This window comes from Sebastes fasciatus, chromosome 9 (genome assembly GCF_043250625.1).
Source record: "Sebastes fasciatus isolate fSebFas1 chromosome 9, fSebFas1.pri, whole genome shotgun sequence".
NCBI lineage: Eukaryota > Metazoa > Chordata > Actinopteri > Perciformes > Sebastidae > Sebastes > Sebastes fasciatus.
This window is the reverse complement of record NC_133803.1, coordinates 10,190,605-10,205,772: the sequence shown is the minus strand read 5'-3', so window position 1 is coordinate 10,205,772 and position 15,168 is coordinate 10,190,605. Positions and strand designations below refer to the sequence as shown.

At 42.5% G+C, this 15,168-nt stretch overlaps 1 long non-coding RNA gene across 2 annotated transcripts in view; it reads left to right on the top strand.

Moving 5' to 3' along the window:
- Positions 1-15,168, top strand: part of LOC141773850 (uncharacterized) — a 68,356-nt gene that overhangs the window by 18,889 nt on the left and 34,299 nt on the right. For both annotated transcript variants that reach the window (XR_012595194.1, XR_012595193.1), the window contains exon 4: positions 12,098-12,267. This is a non-coding gene — a long non-coding RNA (uncharacterized LOC141773850). The remainder of the gene's footprint in view (positions 1-12,097; positions 12,268-15,168) is intronic.

Sequence of the window (15,168 nt, the reverse complement as noted above, 5' to 3'; positions counted from 1 at the left end):
GTTAACTTACCTTTGTTTGTGACAGTGGAGGCTTTTAACCCCCAGACACTCCGTCTTTACTGACCGTTTATGGAGCAATCCTACTGTGTCAGGAGTGCTAGAACAAGGTCATCAGTGGCTGCAACCACAGTGACCCGTCGTTAAAGATGGGACAAATAAACACAGGAAGAGCTCTGGAGAATGGGGCTAATCAGGTAGCCACAATGGCAGGTGGCTGGCAGGTTGGGAGGAGCTGGACAAAAAAGGTGTGTTGGGTGGGAGTTGGAGGTTGGATGAGGGAATGAGAAAGGCATTTTAATGAAATTGGGCATTGCATCAAGATGACTCTGTAGTCAGAATCAGAAATGCACAACGAAATGTGCATACCCTAACACACACACACACACATGCATTTAAAACACAGACACACACACTTGCTTGTTTTTCAGTGGGTGCGACAGATGCCGTATGGACTGTTGTATTCTCAGCAGTAAAGGAGGGCCCTGAGGGTCTCTGCTGTCTGACAGTACACAAGGGATCAGCTGTGACACCGATCCCCTCATGTCACACACAATGCTGTCCTAACACCACTCTGTGCGTATGTGTGTGTGTGTGTGTGTGTGTTGTGGGGTTTCTTCATGTCAAATATACCACAGCAGATTTATTCATGTCAGCATGACATAGTCTTGTATGCACCTTCACAGTGTTACTGCCACACTAATATCCCATTTTTTTCATTGCTTCAAAATGAGCGTTTTGAGAAATAAATGCATAAAAAATATTGTTTTGTTTGTGTAATTTGCAAGGTTTCATACTGCCTGCTTAGTGTCAGTACAAACGGAGGGAAAGCTGGGATGTGCTGTGGGTTGTACTGCTCATGTTTGGCCAGTTGAGGCCATGCTTTCCTCAGGGTAAGCAGAGTCTGAGTCCAGCCTCAACATATATACCGTCGCTCTGGCCCACTTCTTTCCTCACAGCTGTATATATGGGTCAAGCAATTGGAAGCATTTCAATCATCTTGCATTCTATAGCCTATATACTGTATATATATATATATATATATTTATATATATATATATATATATTTATATATATATATATACACACACACACTTTGGGCAGCAGTGGAAAGTAAAAAAGTCTTTCTCTTTTAATTTGTTTAATGTAGTATTACCAGTGTATGTGTCTTTTCTTTTGCTCCATTGCATTTCACTTATTTTTTTCTCCTCTTCATTTATAGTTACTACTTTGTAGAATATGGTTTTATCTGCAAAACATATTCTAGGATAGGCTCTGAAAATATGATGCTTTGCACCTTAAAATGATTCTGGCAGGTCAATGAGTTAATAATTTAAGTCCATAAGAGGTCATTCTTCAGAATATGTATGTTTACTTACATTTTACTGCAAATGTGTTTTACTCACAAGTTAAATTTTGGAGCGTATCTATTATTGTATTGTTAATTTGACTTGCGTTCAGAATTCCATAAGTTTATCCTTCATTGACCTTTCATAAGTAAAGAAATCATTACAACAAATACAAAGTTGTGATTAAATAACCTGCAAAAGATACTCACAAATCTCAACAATCTCCAGATTTGAACCAGAACTGTAGAGTTTATAATTTGTTGTTTGGTAACATTTAAATTTAAATTCGAATTCAGTCTTTAGCACTGATTTTAAGACCATTTAAATGGCCATTTAAGTACTAAAATATGTTTGATATTGGATTTTTAAATCCCTCAAAGCACATTGGCTTAGAAAGTATTAATGAAATAAATAGGTTTACACCACAAACATGTCATATTTACACATATGACTATGTATATGTTGGATACCGAGTCTGCTTTCTGCCTCTCCCCCCAACAACGGTGGTCCATGTGCCGTGCTGGTCAGCCTCTTTCCAGGTGCAGACCTTCTCCTCTGAAAACCACCATGAGCCTGTCAAATAAGTAAAGCCAGGGGAGATGTGTGGCCCGTGAAAGGGATATGCTCACCCTGCTAGTGGGCGCAGAGACGCTCCTTTGTTTCCTGGCATGTCTCACATACTTTCAGAGCCCAGATAAGCCCCAGCACCATGAAACACTGCTTTATGTTTGGCCCCGGTAACGTACCAGAGAGGGCACAGTGGACTCAGAGGAGAGAGCAGTCAGTGAGCAGGTAATATGTCCTCAGTGTCGCACCTTATTAAAGGGCCAGATACACGTAAGAGAGCCCTGGTTATGTAGTCCTGAAGTATGCTGAAAAATACTTCAATAACCAAACTCCCAGTTCAAACATTTTCCCCTCCAACTCCTTCACTGTCACTCATGTTTTCTGTTATTTCCTCCCCTCTCTGAGGAGAAGGGGTAAGCTGGGATGGTGAAAGGCAAAGGGGGGTTGGAGGGTAGGGAGGTGGGGGCTTGGCTGTTTCCTGAAATCGGATTAGCAGCTACTCTACACTTAGATTGCAGGGACTGGGGCTTTAGTTTAGCCCAGCTCAAGACCACCCAACAGGTAAACAGGTACATTACTGTGGAGCAAAAAGGAAAGTGAATGGTGAGGGGATAGAGGATAAAAATACTCATGAGAGATGGATACAGAGTGAGTGAAATGAATACGAGACTAGCTGACGGACTGGTGAAAGTGGATTCCATAGTGCGGTTAATCTGAAATTAATTCCCCCCCCCCCAAAACACTGAATGAATTGGTGGAAATTTACAAATTGCAATGAAACAAACAAAAAAGTAAAAACTTACTCTTGAAATTTATTCTGAACTACCAATTTGCAAACTTCCTCTTTTTCGAACCAACTCTCTGGACCTTTACAAAAGACCTACATATCTCACCCCCAGCCCTCCCCGCTCACCAAGATATCTAAACCTCACACTGTCATGCCGCTGCCACTGCATCCCACAGAAAACCTCCTGGAAATTAGTTTTTGGCAACCGGCTCGCAAACACACTCTCCTGTCTGCTGCAAGCCACCAAGGCTTTGTTAGGCAGGCCTGCTCTGAGCCCAGAGCCTTCAAGACCCCCATTATGCAGCAGGACTCAGCGGGGCAGAAAGAGCAGGAGTGTTTTCGCCAGTCATGTGGGCATACAGGCATTATACACTCTTCAGTGGCACTGTAGATATTTTGTGAGTCTTACAAACAGAGGGGAGGCCTGCACAGGCTGCAAGAAGTTTTGATAATTGGGAGTTATATAAGTTCCCAAATCCTCACAGGAGGATTTTAAGTTTTTTTTCCCCCCTCCTTTTCCCCTATTGTGTGTTTTTGAAAAGCTGTGTGTGAAGGCCCCACTGCGAAGGTGACAAATCCTTTGACATAAATCATTGTGTAAAGGTTAAAGGAATACAGTCAAGTGCTCAGGAAGAAGAGTCTCTAATTGCCTGCTTTGCTCCGGCTTTGCCGAGCAGTGTTTTACAAATTAAACAACAGCTCTCGCGCACTGCAGAGCATTCGTCTGTGCGTGCACGCGCCTCACGCACGTGTGTTTGTGCGTCTTCGTTTGTTTACACGTGCCTTTGTGTGTGTGTGTCCACTTATGTCTTATTGTAAAAAATAAGCTTGTTCGGAGCGTGTGTCAAGACCCACCAGATCGCGCATATCAGCTGCAGCTGGGTAGGAAGAGCTGGAGTTTTTACTAATCAGTGATGGACAAACTCAGGGCTCCCTGCATCTCAAACATCACTGCTTCTGTCAGGGGCCCCGAGTGCAGAGCAGGCGGGCTGAGCAGCTCTGATCAGCAGTGTTGTGTTATTTTTTTTTTTTTTCTTCTCCCACTGAATCACACTGGGGAACATGTGTGTGTGTTTGAGATGCAGGGATGCATGGTGCTAACCCTCCCCTGAGTAGTAATGCATGAACTGTTAGCAAAACATTGTTGCTGCTGCTGTTGCCTTCTATGTTAATAAGACGTGGATTGGGGTGGGAGGTATTTGGGGGGGTGGGGTGCACAGATGTAATTCAAGGTTGACATCACAGGATTCATAATGGACCTATAGTGAGGGATATTTGGCAGACCTTAGGCAAAGTTTCAAAGTCAATACAGAAGACACCCCCGCAGTCGCTCACAGATGATGATTTTCTCATCAGGCAGCTCGGGATAAATGATGACAAAATTATTTTAGATTAGAAGTTTTATTCTCAAACGTGGCATTTTGGAAATTCTTTTCGTATATTCAATAATATTTTTGACACAGAAAGCCCTCGCAGCTCATTACAAGCCCCCTGTGTTTATAATCGCCGCGCCTTTTATGCAGCACTTCAAGCTGTCAAGCCGCTCGCTTCCATGTCACTCAGTTATGTGTCGTAGAGAGAAGAGTGCAGGATGTGTAAATGTATTTATGAATGCATGATTTTGTGAAAGTGTGTACTTGGCTCTCTCCTCTTGCTGTCTAATAACTGGTAACCCCAGCTGTGAGCGTGAGTGTGTGTGTGTGGGTGTGTGTGTGTGTGTGTGTGTGTGTGTGTGTGTGTGTGTGTGTGAGTGTGAGTGTGTGTGTATTTGTCTGCCTGTGTAAAGCTGAGGCTCGCCGGGGCACTGAGGCGAAACTTGGCCCCAGTCAGGCCAGTGCGCAGAGGGCAGAGACCAAAAAGCCTCCAGCCGTGCTTTCTCTCTCTCTCTTTCAATCTCTCCCTCTTCCACTGGGATTTGGAAATAGGTAGCCCGGAAGATGTAACAAGTATTTATTTTGTATACAACACTCAGGGACTTTTTTTGTAAATGCACATGCAGTACATTTTACTGACCGTGCAGTGGCCGGCAGAAGAAAAAAAAACCCATCAACTTTATGGATGATTCGTTAAGATGTGCCAATTTCAAGTCCTTTTGAATTAAATGGCAAAATGCATCGTTTGTAGCTGCCCTTCAGAACAACGCCTTTTCTGATCTCACATACGTATATCAGCAGGATGGTGTAATTTGTCTGTGCCTTCCAACACAGTTACAAATCACTGCATCTAAAAAAGGAAAACTGCTTTTTAGACTTGCACTCCTGTGGTTATGGTTTGGTTAGGTTTAGGTACAAAAATGACATTGTCTTCATGGCTACAATGATAACCACTTGGTTAAAGGTAGGGTTGGTAATGCTGAGAAACTAGCAAGAGTACACTAGATTTAAAAAAATGGACCAACCGAAAAACCGAGTCCAGTGTTGACAACTCTTTTCTAATGAAAGTAGTAGGCAGCACGAGCTCCAAAATGTGCTAAATCTAGCGAGAAAGTTGCCTTTAAGGTCAGCAAATGATTGTTGTTATAGTTAAAAGAAAGCAATGTTGACTATTTGAAGGAAATGGGAAGCGAACAGTTCAAAGTTTTGTTGACCCATCTGTCAATCCTCAATCCTCCCTCTGGCTCTATGACTTATGCTATACTATTTCCTCCTTTTCTCCTGACAAACAAGAGTCAGAATTCCTACGGCCTCTAGAGGGCTTTGAACGCAGTGGGAAACCTCCAGGTCTGAAAAGTGAAGCCAATGCTGAAGTGCCTTAAACCTGCATTCTTTCTAATAGCCAGCAGGGGGAGACTCCTCTGGTTGCAAAAAGAAGTCTGATTGTATAGAAGTCTATGAGAAAATGAGCCTACTTCTCACTTGATTTATTACCTCAGTAAACATTGTAAGCATGAGTTTATGGTCTCAATCTCTAGTTTCAAGTCTTCTTCAATACAGCATGATGTTCATTTAGTAAATTATGGTCCCATTTAGAGCCAAATAGACCATAAAGCAGGGGATGCTTTAGGGCGTGGCTACCTTGTGATTGACAGGTCGCTACCACGGCGTCTGGGAGTTGTCAGTGTTTTCGTCTTACAACTTTAACCCTTTCACAGTGTGTTTTCAGTTCATGAAAGTTAATTATAACATGTTGGTCGCCTAAAAGTGTCTTATTCAGTGTTCGGTTCCAAACCTCCACCCTCTTGTGTTACTTCTGGTTGCAAAAAAACAAGATGTCGACGGCCAAAAACCAAGATGCCAAACTTAAGGCTTCAAAACGGCAGTCCACAAACCAATGGTTGACGTCACGGTGACTACGTCTACTTCTTGAACGTCAACAAATTTTGTTTTTGGGCATTTGCTGACACAACTGATGCTGTTTCTTTGATGGCAGTCTCCTTTTTCTTGCATCTTCTCAGTGAACAGAGATTTGTATATCGTGTCTCAGTGTCTCCTTCTCATCTCCTTCCTCCCTCACTGGACCCTTCAGCAGCCTGAAGAGGAAAACCAGCATGGAGCCGGGGCTACTGGTTAAGCATTTTCATGCTGGATTTGAAATCAGATTATATATGGGCCTGCTCAATTGACTTAATGGATTTGAAGAGACTAGATCCTATTAATAAAGGAATAAAAGAGATGGAGGAAAGGAGAAAGGGGGTGACTTTGCCCCCGAGGCTGTGGCCCCACCAGTGGGACTAGAAGGCTAATCTGCCATGCAAATTAAATCCTGCCTCTATGCACTGGCCCCTCTAATGTCCTCCATTACACACCTTTTATTTGTTGTGGTGTGATATTGCAGACAGATATGGTTCCAGCAACAGTCAGGGACATCAGACTGGTATGGGAGTGATTACTGGGGAAGATGGAATTTGCATCCTTTCTCATCCCGGTAAAGTGCTCTTTGCCTCGGAGGAATAAGCAATGGGAATATTCCAAGACGGTCTTCAGATTGGGACTGACACTCGTTTGGCATCCCTTTTTTTCACCTCCTAAAGAATCATGAGTTCCAGGCCGGATTATGCAGTTGAGACTGAGGGGTTTAATCAGTGAGAGTGGCAGTATTTGGGCCATAACAGAGCTTACCTCACCGTTTTCTCTTTTGTCTTAATGAGGTTGTACTTTGCTTCATTCCTTGGAAGTCCTCTCACACTCTGTTCCTGTCGGGCTGTCAAAAGTAGCTGTAAAAACACACATATGTCACATATGCTAATCCGATTTGCGCAGGGATCATGACAAGGATTATACTGTATGTACAGTAGCCATAACGCTGTGAAACTTTCACTGTTCTTTCAGTGGTTTCCAGCAGCAAAGTTCACCTTTTCCTCTGAGTCTGGCAAGTTTGCAGGGCAGACTATTTCTCTCCGATTAGGATAACAAGGCTAAGACAAGAAATCCTAAGAACTCTTGCATAAGTAGCTTTGAAGGCTTTTTCTTTGAATAATCGCCGCAAATGAGTAGATGAAATACTGGCTCAAGTGTTTGTTTGTGCATTGGCTAGTTGGTGGGAAAGTCTGCTTTCTTCGCTTTAAACGGTGTGAGTAGAGCCAACTAATTGCCTCTGTGTCAGGCGCTCAGTTCAAAGCAGGTATACAAATGAATGTCTATATCAAGCTCTTTCATATAAAACATTTCATTAAACTTGTAAATAAAAGCAGTTTTTGGCACCCAAATGCAGGGTCATGTTAACCCAAAATAAGCTTATGTTACAAAATAAATGCGTATATATAACCTCATAGCTGGTTCATTATTACAAAGTGTACAAAATATTAGGACCACAGAAATGATCTCCAAATAATGCATGTTGCTGTCTAGGGATGTCACGAGAACCAATACTTCGGTACCAAGTTGATGCCAAAATTCTGAAAATGTGACGGCAGTCGTACCGTAAGTACCATCGGGTTCGACTAACGGCGACTCTGTGTCCCGGGGGCGATAGAAAATGTGTTTGGGACGCAGTAAACTCCCTATTAATGCGTCCAGGGGAAACACCCTATTGTTTCCCTGATGATGCTAAATTGTGAACAACAAATCCGTGCTGAAATCAGCAGGACGAAAGCTGGTTAATGTTAGTTTTTAGCTCTGTGCAGGGCTGGGCTGCCCACCGGCTGCCAACAGCTAACGTTATTTAGCTCTCGTCCTGCTGATTTCAACAAGGGATGTGCATTGAATTGAAATACATTAGGATGCGTTCAGGCTCTGTTCAGTAAAAATGAGTATATGGGGCGAAGGTAAATTCTAACGTTATCATGATGTGTTCAAGTGTAATCTTATAAAATGTAGTTTCTGGCGAGAAACTTGAATAAATCCAGTTTGAAGGAGATGTTTTCACAACAATATGAAATAGATAATAGAGAGGGAATTGTGACCTGTTTAACTTAACTAACAAAAACCATTATGCAAACGGTAATAAAGGAGTGGATGTTGAAGTACATGGGATTTATTGTTTTACTTTTGTTTTTTACTGTGGTATCGAATTGGTATCGAGAATCGTGGAATTTAACTTGTATTGGTATCGACTACTAAATTTCTGGTATGGTGACATCCCTAGTGCTGTCTCAGCCTCTCATCCTCTCTTCTTCATGACTGAAGTCAATAAGAAATTATAAGTTTCACTTAAACCCCCTCTCTGTCACACAAAAAGAGAATTTGGACCTTCTATGTCTACTACATAATGAAAATGATGTTCTCCTCTTTCTATTGCCTACTTTATCAGTGTTGGAGGGGCATTATTTCCGTCCAATCACAACTGAGAAAAACACGCCTAAAACCGAACGCCTGCGTTCTTCATCCTATTATAAGTGTTTGACTGTTTGACCAATCGCTGCGAGAGAAACTGCGTCTGCAGGATAAACATAAACTAAATATAGAATATATCCTGTGTCTTTGATATCAACATCCTGCCAAATAAAAATGAATATCCACCTTTCAAACAAAGGTATGCCTGGGAGTGTGGACCTCATTTCAAGCACAATTAACTTGAAATGGAGTGCTGCAAGATCAATAGTCCCCAGTTGATCCAGAGGGAGCTGTCAGTCTATGGAAATGGCACACATATGGTAATATCCCCAGCTTAACAACAACTTAGAGGATTTACTGTTGCTGTTTTCAGACCCACATGAATAACAAACAGTGGGCCACCCCCTGGGAACCATTTTGTTTTATCCCGGCTTCAATTAATCTTTAAGGAGGAGGATACCATTCGGGAGAAATGGCAGGGGGGATATGAAGAGGGCGTTTGTAGATTGTGAAAGGTATACCGCTAATTATGAAAATTACAAATAGACGATCCACTCATGCAAATTCAATGATGTGTGTGTTCCAGTGTTGTCGTCGCCTAACTAGCTTTTCATCATCTCTTTTTCTCTCCCTCCGCCACACGCACACACAGACAGATAAAGTGTGTTCGCACTTTCATTTTCTAATTAGGACACTTTTGTCTCAGTGAGAGCCGCTATTGACAGGCACGCAGACATTAGCAGGATTATATGAGTTCTTACACTGATGGGTGTGATGAGATCTCAGGAGATGTGTATGGATTTTTACCTCCTGCTGACTGCACTTCTCTCCTCTTAGCCTTGGGGCCAGAAACCTGTGGCATAAAAAGACTCTCGGAGAAGAAGATGAGAGCGAGGATAGCTGGTAGTTATACGCTCCAGTGTGATGTCATTAAGTCAGATTCGTTTAGCAGAGTCAGGTGCGGACAGCCAGCGCGTATAGACAATGCGGTGTCACCCGAGAGAGCGCTGGGACATAGGTCAATTCGAAATTGATTTACCTCAACTCTGCGATTGATGAAGTCCGTTCAGGTTAAACTGCAGAGTTCTCGATTGGACATGCACTTTGGGGGAGTCGCTATTGGAATTGACTTCTGTGTGTCGCCCTCAGCTCAAGCCAGGTGGGAAATTGAGTTACAAAGCACAGTATGAGAGGGGATAGATGACCTCTGTGACAGTTATACAGTCTGTGTTCATAACTCCAGCTGAAGAAAGTCAGTAGATTGAACTGAAAAGGACACTAAGGTAAAAATCCATATAACTCTTTTCATACTCTTGCAGTACTCTTGAGAAAAGAGTACTAGGAGAAATGGCGCCATTCGAAACATGACTGGCTAAGCCCCTGATATTGGCAAATCACAACATGATAGTGCAGCCAGAGGTATGTAAAGCGCTTTCCCCTCCTCTTCCAGGAAGGCGAGAGACAAGTGGCGACACGTGACGGGGCGCAGAGGCAATTCCCTGTCCTGTTTTCCAGGGAGTGTGTTAAACTAAATTTAAATTGCTACCATGATTTCGTCACTCGCCTCTGATGAAGAAGAAGTGATGTTGGTAAAGAAATGAATAAACGAATGAAAAAAAAGCGCCACCGCCCGGGGCCTGTGGCTCTTCCTGACTCCAGCTTTTATCATGTAAATAAGGCGAATGGGACTGGGTTAGGGGGACAATTCCCCAGCCGCCACTTGAGCCAAATACAACTTTCCTGCGCTTTAGGCCTACAATGAGGAATGTATTTGGAGGCCTCAGTTTTAATTTAACTAGAGTGGCAGCTGAGGGGGCACCAGGGACCTCATCTCATGACTGCCACGATCGCTCGGGTGGAAGGAGGGGAAACCTCAACCTGGCGCCGTACATTTCAATGTACAAGATCTCTTCCACAGCTCCTTCGCTGGTCGTGTGTGTGTTTATGTGTTTGTGTGTTGCAGCCGACTGTTGCACTCGCTCCGTAACACCTCTTTGGTTTCCCAGGGAGGAAACACGCTTCTTGCTCCGCTGTAACATTTGATTCATTACGATCCGAAACAGCACATCAGTTCGCTTATTATGTCTTAAAAAATCCTCCCAGTGTCCCAAAGAGCAAGGGGGGAAAAAAAAAAAAATCCACCAAAGAGGCACTGCCTTGAAATTGACAGCTGTTATTGTGCTGTGCCATCTGGTGCATTTGCCAGGGAACAGAAAAGGGTTAATATTCTATGATGTGTGGTAGCAGTGGCACAGCCTCTTTTGCGCAGCCAGAGTGAAACACCGGGTGCCAGGAGTCTGTGCACCCGATGGAGAGAAACCCTCAACATTAGCATGGCACCATATCAACCAATGTGGCTAATTTAATGGGTCAAATACGGTTGGGAGGGTGCCAAAATAACAGACGCACCAGCAGAATCTCTAACAGGGTGGAGAATCACAAAGAAGAGTCACAGCTCCGCTTGGCATTATGCAGCGTTTAATCATAATTCTCCACAGATAAAGCAAAGCAACCCCGCAAATTTTATTTTCCTTTTTTTTTGTTAACCCTTACATTTGGGAAATCTGTGTTCAGCTTGTGTCTATTCCTGTGCATTTGTGTGCAAGTATGTGTTTTGCTGTGTCGGAGCTGTCATTATTCATTGACCACAGATGTAAATGGATCTAAACAATGGGACGCGCGTGCTGCGGGTAGCGATCGCCCCTGGAGAGGACAGGGCCTGCTGAAATTAATAGGCCTCCCGTGGCTAAATAAGCAATGGCGAAATAAGCCTAAATGTCCCCCAATCGCATGACAGACAGGGCCCAAGAATCCGAACAGCAGGTAGTTATTATATGAATTGCTGGAGAGGGACATATTGCAGACCCAACATGCCACATCAAAACCATCAAACTGCACTGGATTTGAATCATTGTGTGTGCGTTTCAGTGTAGAAAAAAAAAAAGCTCATTTGCTGCACAATGTTTCCTGCTATTTTTGTTTTTAAATATCACAACTAATTCTTCCACAGCCTCGCTGTGAAAAGGAAAAAGAATTACTTTCCTTTATACAATCATTGTTAAACTTTATTGGGAAGAGAGGCAAATCAGGAAACATCAACCATTTAAATGTCTTTCTATGAGAAAATATCACATATGTGCACTTGTGTGCCCAAAGCTCTAATGTTAAAAAAACGCTTAAGAATATGGGTATAAATATGCTCCTTAGCTGGGAGACACACTTCTTTGAGCCATCGGCTCATTTCTAATTCTGAGTGCCGGTTCACAAAATGGTCCAACATTTAAAGCGACTGGCAGGGGGTAAATTAGTGCTCCGAGATGAATTATCATACAATTAAGGAGCCCAGAATGTGCCAAAACACAAAAGACACAATATGGAGGAAAGACCTACTTTCCCCCTAATTCACCAGAGACGGAGCAGTGTCCCATCCTCTTTTAAAGGAGCAGTCTAGCCCATTTACACTCAGGCTTGTTTGCTCTTCTTGTGTTCAGCAATCCAGAGATTTATATTAACTCCGAAAAGCCATCTAATTCTACTGCATGTGGTGAGATTTATTTGATATTGTGATTCCTAAAGACAATAATTCGCATGCATATCATGTAACACATAAGCTTTTCATTCATCGTAACGTGTTCCTCATACTGTTGCTCTCTGTCTTTTCTCGTGGCTTCTGTGTGGCGATAAAGGTGGCCGTATTGGGGATCTGAGCTCTGCGGAGTGATGGGACTGCTGAGGTGGTCAATAATCTATTACGGCACACAGCCCTCAGCAGAGTGACAAATGTCTGTCAGAGAAATGGGCCCAGAGAGGTCACAGCTGGGCTACTGACCTCCGCCCCCTCTCCGCTGACGCAGAGGTAGGTGTCAGTTTTTGTGTCCACCCCACCTTTTATCAAAACATACCAACACGCAGACTTCCAAATATTAATTTACCTTTGCAGTCATGCCAGTAAACCTCCACATCCAGCTCATCATCACTGCACGGTTCAACAAATCTTGCAATCTTGTTTAGTGCCATGTAAAATGAGGCTTTAAAATTCATGAACTCGTTTTCTCTCGTTTTTGGGGAATCATCTTCCTATTTAGAAACATCCATCACAGGAGAAGTCAGACACTCCTTCACTGTGAGGAACTATCTTAACCTTTCATACAGGAGTAGATTAAGAAACCTGAATAAGCACTTATCCTGATTTTCTAATAGAAACTAGGATACTGTGATGAGACACTTTATCCAGGTTTTGTGATCACTGACTGTCATGTTTGTAGTCGCACCATCAATTCAAGTAACATAGTAGTTAGTCAGTAAAACAAAACAAAAATCGCGAGAAACAATTTAATGATGATCAACGCACTTAAATGAAGTGAAAGTCTGACTCACCTGCACGCAGACGATCAGAAACATGTATACTGTTATGAAACGTGTATACAGAGATATGAATAATGTAATAATGTAATATGCTGATTAAGATCAAAGCTGGGATAAGAGTAAAAAAAATGGGATACTAACGTGCATGTACATTTAAATGTCCCAAGTGATAACAGATAAAATCCTAATCCAGCGGTAAATCTCTTCACAGATGATTATAGTTGGTATATGTGTGTGAGTCCTAATAGAAATATTTGCAAGAAATCCTTTTGGCACAGTAATAATTGAAACTGGGATCTGAATACAAGTCTATGGATGTACAGTATGGTTTATGGTTTTTACCAGCCGCGACAGCGACGCTGGTATTGTTTTTATCTTGTGAGTCTGTGTGTGTGTCATCATGACAAAATGTGGTCCTGGAGACACCTACTGTAGCAGAAACTACCACAGAGATGGTTTTGAGTACTTTGCCAGGTATTTATATACCTGATTTTGTCACCACGATATCGTCGCAACCGTGTAAGATGCAGTCACGAAACTTTACAGGTGAGATAAAAATGAAGGTCGAGTTCGAAGATGGGTGTAGTCCGAGCAAGTGCCTTCTTACATTTACAGGGGCGAAGAGGCCATTGGCTTATAGAGGTGTTGTATTGGTTTGCCGAGGTGTGGACTTGAATCAGACTCAAGTCACAAATTTGATGACTTTCGACTCAACTTGACAAAATCAAAAAAAGACTTGCAACTCGACTTGGACTTTAACACCAGTGTGTCATGACTCGAGCCTTTTGACTGGAAAATACTATATACCTTCTCCCAAGCCCAAGGATTAAAAAAAGTATATTTAAAAAGTGTGCCACGAATCAATTAATTTCCCTCCATTTCCTGAATCAACTAACGTTAACACTATTAATTTCCACCAAGTCAACACTTAATTCCCCAGATCCACTTTGTTAGAACCAATCCGACAGCATTCAATCAAGTTGCAGGAGAGAACCATGAAGAACTAACTTTACGTTACTGAGCCCCAGTTGGAAAAAATGATACCAAAGATGATTTTGTTTGGGTACAAAGACTAAACAAAAAACAAATTGCTGTATACAAAACGGTTGAGTTGAAAATTACAGACGGGGAAGCAAATGGTATCACATGATGAGCGCATTACGACTTGTTTAGGACTCAAAACTCAAAGTCTGAGACTTGGGACTTTAGTGCAAAGACTTGAGATTTACTTGTGACTTGCAAAACAATGACTTGGTCCCACCTCTGTTGGTTTGCATGTTAAATGTATTTGCTTTGATTTGGACAACAAAGTTTGCATCATATGATATTGTATTTGAAGAAGGGGCCATCATATGTGAATAGCAAAGTGAGATTCTGTGAATTCATTTGGTGCTGAGTATATAAAAACTCCCTAGCAACCTTTTGGAGTCACCCTGAGAGAAGTCAGTGGGCTTTGCGTATTGGCAGCCCTGCTTCCATGTTATAATGATAGGAACGGACGTAGACCATTTAAGTATCAAATCAATAGCAAATTAAATTTTTTAGCAGTGCAAGCTACACTCAGAATCACCTGTAATTATCCTTGACAGACTCTGGTTACGCTGCTCTTGTGTCACTTTGCTCCCAACACACACACACTGCTTAGACCTACTCACAGCAGTTGCTGATTATAATTCATATCTAATTAAAATAGTGCAATTTCTATTATTTTATTCAGGGGTTCATCAGCATATTTCATTGGCCATCCGTACTATGTTCTCTACGGGTGCAGACGAATGGCACATGTATTCAAAACACTACCTGAACACCTGAAGTAGGTTAAGCAGAAACTCATGCGTCTAGCCTGGTGGTGCGGTTCGGAAAATGGGCTGGGACCTGATTTAGATAAAAACACGATGACCCACAGGCGCTCTTATAATGAATAGTGTGTCCTCCGAGCCTTTCGTTTTCCTCCAGCTTACTACATCTGTCATCTTCATATGAATAAACAGGCCCATTTAATCTCTCTGTCCTTCCATGGGATTTTGTGGCACATATACGCTAACAGCAGGCTATGTGTAGCCTACAAACATGCTTGTTTTGTCCCGTTTCCACTGAATGGTTATCAACAGAATCTCCATTGCAAATGAACTGCGGAGAGATGCAGCACCGATCCGTCATTCTCTGAATTTATGTGGAAACTTGTGACAGTGTTTGGAATTAGATCGGACCTCCGCGCGTGATCAGTAACATCGTATTTGTAGCATAACAGCTGTAGCTTAAGCATAGAAAAGCCTTAAAGGTTCACCTCAGGCTGCTAAGAGAGGCAGGAAGACGATAGATGTGTCGACGCTGACCTGTCAGTCTCCCTGCGCTCACTTCTGTAACACATCTACCGCTGATCATGTGGAAA